Genomic DNA, 5,287 nt, shown 5'->3' with positions numbered 1-5,287 from the left:
AAGAATTGAATTGAATCTGCAGCAATGGCTTTGGGATTTTGGTTTGGGTACTGTTTCAGGAACGCTCCAGAGCAGGCCCAAGGTCAGGAATAGGTGTGGTTGGGCAGCTAGAGGGATTTAAGCTCAAATGCAGTTGTTTTGTCTCATCCAGCAGAATCATCACCACTTGATGAAGCGCCATCACACGATCTAAAGGGAAAGCAGATACTGCACCATGGAAGGGTAGTGTCGTCGCCGTGGCTACTGAACCACCCACTATCTGGAGAGCCATTCTTTTCAAGGAGAAATGTAACATGATGAAAACCTGCCGTCCTTAGATGCGCTTAGGCTCTTCCAAGTGTCTGGTGATTGAGGTGCATCTCCTTCCTCTCTGCCCTCATTTAGTTTCCACTCTCAGTCTTTTCCCTTTAAAAGAACATGGTCACTTGCCCTCAATGCAGGGCACATGCTGCTCTTTACAATTTGTGGCAAGTTAAAAACAAAAAGGGGATAACTCACGAAACTTTGAAAGTATTTTGAACTAAGGGGGAAAAAAGGAAAGGCTTAGATACTTTCTTCAGTCTCTTACATTAAAATTTTCAAGCAGTAGTTGTAAGCAGTTAGAAACAAAGTACAAAAGTCTAATGCATTCAGGAAAACATTCCAATCGGATCCAAACTTTCTTTAACTGGAATGTACTGCCGATAACTCTCCTAGCTCGGTCAGAGTTCAAGGGAAGGAAGCACCAGGGCTGAGCTTGTTTCCCTTTTAGACGCTCTTTATGAGAAAGGAACGAAAACTCAGAAGAGATCCAAATTGGTTTCCAGAGGGCATTTATTTCTGCAGCAGGACAGAAAAGAATGGTTCCACAGTGAGTTTGTATAAGCCATCTACAGAATTGAGACTTTACCATTGAAGTCACTAGAAGTTTATAAGCATCAGCACCTGCTAAGGATGAATTCTATTTTCTCCCAGACTGGGCAATCATTAGGTCAAATCCAAGCTTCCTTATTTGAAAAGCAAACATTAATTATGACAAATCTAGTACTTAACAGCATCTATCTACTCTTTGTAGACTTTAAAGTCTTTACTTTTATGATGATTATTTGAAAATAATGGTATTTATGGGATTGGGGAAATGGTCTAATAACAACAAGTTTGAGAAAGGAAATTTCTAACATCGACTCTAGTGATGGCACAATTCTTCGCAATATGTTTAAACTATTGGACGACATGTGAATTATATGCTATTATGTCATTAGAACTGTTAAAATTCAAAACAAACAAAAAGGGCAATGATTCAACAACTACTTTTTTTCCTCCCAGTAGTTTTATTGGCCTACAATTCACATTCATACAATTCAACAGTTCAATCACATCAAGAAGAGCTGTGCAGTCATCACCACAATCCGTTTCAGAACAGTTTCTTTATTCTTGTACTTGTCGTTATTAGCGCCCCATTTCTACCAACCTCCCCTGCCATGCCCCCAAGGAATGATTAATCCAGTTACTTACTGCCTCTGTAGATTTACCTACCCTGGATTTAATATTCAGAAAACCACTAAACAAACAAACTAAGAAAACTAAAACAATAATAAAGAAACCTCATTAGGAAAGAAAGCAGAAAATACTAAAAACTCAAACAATTTTAAATGGACCATAAAGGAGGTAAAAAGATTGAGTGCCAAATTTTAACCTAACTGCACCTGCAAGAATCCACTTTCCAATACATTCTACATGATAGCAAGGCTATTCACATCCTGGCTCCGTGGTTCGAGGGGATTCACCAGGGGCTTAATACACATGTATTTCCCCTTCATTTTTTTTTTAACTGAAACAACTTTAAAATGGGTCAAAAAAGGAGAACAAATGATATTACATTTTGACCTAACTTCATCTGCCATAATAGATTTTACAATACTCCCTGATAACAAGGCTATTCACATCCCTCAATCAATATTAGAGGAGATGCACCAGAGGCTTAATCCACATATGGATTCTGTTCATGGATTTTGGGCTCCCACTGTCACCCTTCTGCAAACCAGATGTTCACAATGTAAGCTCTGAGGCCATTCCTTCTTTCAGATTTGAATGATATTATTTAAAATCCTTGGATCACACAGGCTGGTGTGCTTCTTCCATGGGGACTAGCTGATGCCTCACTTAGATGGCTGCTTGTTTGAAAACAAGCCTTTAAGACCCCACATGCTATGATTTCTGACAGCTAGGCACCATCTAGTTTCTTCACCACACTTTGCTATTTTATATATATACACACATATATATCTCAACTTAATATATATATATACATAAAATATACATATATATTTTAAGTTGAGATATCTGATACCCCAGGGATATCCCTCTTTTGTTTTTTCCCCCAACAGTCTTATTGCCACATAATTTTCATATCATATAATTCAATAGTTCAATAGTTCAATCATATCACCTTCCCTCCTATCACAGACTCGCCCCCCTGCATCCCTCACCAACCCATTATCATCACCATGCATCTACTCCTCCTAGCACCCATATCTTTAGTGATCTCTTCATGAGGTTGGGCATCAGGCAGGGTTATGCCATAAGAACTAATTGTTCTTCTACAGGGACTAGAATGAAGTGTAAACCCCATATCCATTCCTGCTTCTATGGCTTACATGTATCTCTGGTTCACCTTAGAGACATCATGGTGGTTTTATGTTAGAGAACACTATTAGTCATCTCCCTGAGGTATTACTTCCACTGCCATCAAATTAATGCTGAGTCATAGTGACCCTATAAGGCATGGTAGCATAGAACTTCTCTTGCGAGTCTCCAAGCCTCTGAATCTTCATGGAAGTAGAAAGCCTCATCCTTTCCCTGTGGAGTTGAATTGTGGTTTTGAACTGCTGACCTTTCAGTTAGCAGCCCAATGCATAACTACTATGCATCGATAGTGTTATCAGTTTAGCCAATGGATAGAGTGTCAAATGCTATTGAGAAGAAGTTATACAAGTGTATGCAAGCTAAGGAATGCAATACATGAACTGTTTGCTTGTTAAGATTGAACTCTTCAGTGATTGGACACTATTTGCACAAACAATGGGGGTTAGTGATAGAGCAAATCTTCCAAAAGTTCAACAACTACTTTTTGTTGTGTCACTATTCTAGATGTTTGGGTAAAGTAATGAAAGAGAAAACAAAAACGTGTGCACTCTTGTGGCTGATCTTTTCCTGGGGAGAGGGAGATGATTCTGCCCAATGATGTGTGTTCTGAGGAAAAGCAAGGAAGGACGGTAGCTAGGGTACTGGTGAGGAAGATGGCTAGATCGTGACTTAAACCAATACCCTGTCTACAAAGGGTACGTTCGTGTCTTTGCTCTCCTCCCTGTACGGACTTGGCTCAAAACTGTGTCCGAGGAGGCATCTAGGAAAGATAGTCAAGGGAGATGCTAAAGCGGGCGGCACGCTCCTTTCGGGAGAGAACAGTATGGTGGCCCAGGAAGCAAGTGAAAGAGAAACTTTTACTAACATTTCTAATTTGGAAATAAGGACAGGTCACAGAGCAGCAGGGAAGTCTTCCAATGAGGAACTTTTTCCAGTGATAATGTGTCAAAAGTATTAAGAATCACATATACCAGAAGCACAAGAGTAACCCAGGTATACCAGATGGAAAACTTTACAGTAGGGGGTACAGGAATGCCCCCAAAGCAATCAGGCATAGTCACCTCATACCTGGCAGAGAGTCTAGGGTAACAAGATATCAAGAAACTGGTTCCTGATCAGCGGCTCCATCAAATACAAAGAGACCACCCAGAGACTCTCTCTCCTTGCCTCAGAACCATCTCCTCCACAGTGACTCGGTCTATATATCTGACAAGTCTTTCTGCTGTCATATTTAGGATTATTCTAGGGACATTCAGTAATAGTCCATCAATGCTGTTTGCTGAGAAAACCATCCAGTTTCCCTCCAAGATGAGTAAACAGAACAACAGCAACATGGGACATATGAAAATATACTGTATAAAGGTAGAGCTGAAGCATATCTGAGAACAATTTACTGAAGAAAAAGAGTCAACTGTGCAGTTCATACAATCAAATGCAGTATCAGTGAAAGAAGAGTAAAAAGCTAAAGTGATAAAAAGGCAAAAAAGTTTTTGAGAGTCAAGGCCTATAAAAGGTGGTAAGGAAAGACCTTTACATGATGAAATATTCTTGGAACCATTAATAAGGAGCAAAATCAGCTCTGTAAAATTCAACTCATTGACGTAGAACCCACTCAGAGAGCGGGCCGCAGGGCCAAAGAGATAAAGCGCCGAATGACAGGTGGATATCACAAGAACCATGGATATCCAACACGTGGACAAGGAAGTGCTACTCCCTTCAAAAAGGCCAGAATAACCTTAAAAGAGATAAAAACTGTAAGCATAGCAGAAGAAAACTTTCCTCAGCTGAAAAATCAGGACTTGTGTAGTGATCACTATGTATTAGGAAAATCTGATGAAATAAATCCAAAATATACTGATGATTTTTTAAAAAAATTATCAGTGCCAAGAGAGAACGCTATACATATCCAGACAGAGATGGGAAACCTGGCTATCTCCAAAGCAAAGCAACCAGTCTGGATTGAGATGACTTTTCTTCAACAATACGTGCCATGTATTGTCTATAGAATGTCTACAGAACTTTGAAAGACAAAGTACGACCTCGGGATCATTTACCCAGAGGAGTTGTCATGATGTGTGAAAGTAACAGTAACACATGCCCAAATGTGCATGGACGTGGGAAGCATATCACCCACGGCATGTCCATGGAAAAAGATAATTCAAAGCCAATTACAAAAAAAGAAAAAGAAATACACGAACATTTCTATTCAAGATAAAATGGTTGCAGTACAAGGGAGCAGGCCCTAAAGAGCACAGTAGTTGATGTGAAAGTCTGTTCCTCACTCCTGGTCCTGGGATCACTTCCCAGGGAGATTGTCTTCATAGAAGCCTTTGCTTCACACTCGACTTCTTGGTAAACTGATACTAAGAATGAATGTGTAATTCAACACGTCACATTGAGGATACGGCAAACTCAGTTTAGAGAGGATGAGCCAGAACCCCCTCAAAGGCAGTGGGTTGGGTTTGGAACTCCTATCACTTTCTGACAGTATAGTACACAAGAAATTGCAAAGAACCTTACCTCTGGATAAAAAACAACAAACTAAATGTGAAGATAAACAAGTGGCCATCCATCTGAGAAGCATCAAAGCCCACATGGAAGAAGCACACCAGACTGTCTGACCACGAGGTGCAGAAGGGACCAGTTATCAGACATCAAAGAA

The 5,287-nt window shown here is 40.1% G+C and overlaps 1 protein-coding gene across 1 annotated transcript in view; it reads right to left on the bottom strand.

Annotated features, from left to right (window-relative positions):
• The window catches only part of ARSB (arylsulfatase B), a 268,069-nt gene that overhangs the window by 62,382 nt on the left and 200,400 nt on the right, over positions 1 to 5,287 (bottom strand). The window lies entirely within an intron of this gene.

The sequence above is a fragment of the Echinops telfairi genome, unplaced genomic scaffold (genome assembly GCF_000313985.2).
Source record: "Echinops telfairi isolate 266 unplaced genomic scaffold, ASM31398v2 ScPeMD7_7469;HRSCAF=8507_1, whole genome shotgun sequence".
NCBI classification, from domain to species: Eukaryota; Metazoa; Chordata; class Mammalia; order Afrosoricida; family Tenrecidae; genus Echinops; species Echinops telfairi.
Note: the sequence above shows the minus strand (reverse complement) of the source record. Positions and strands in the feature narration are given on the sequence as shown.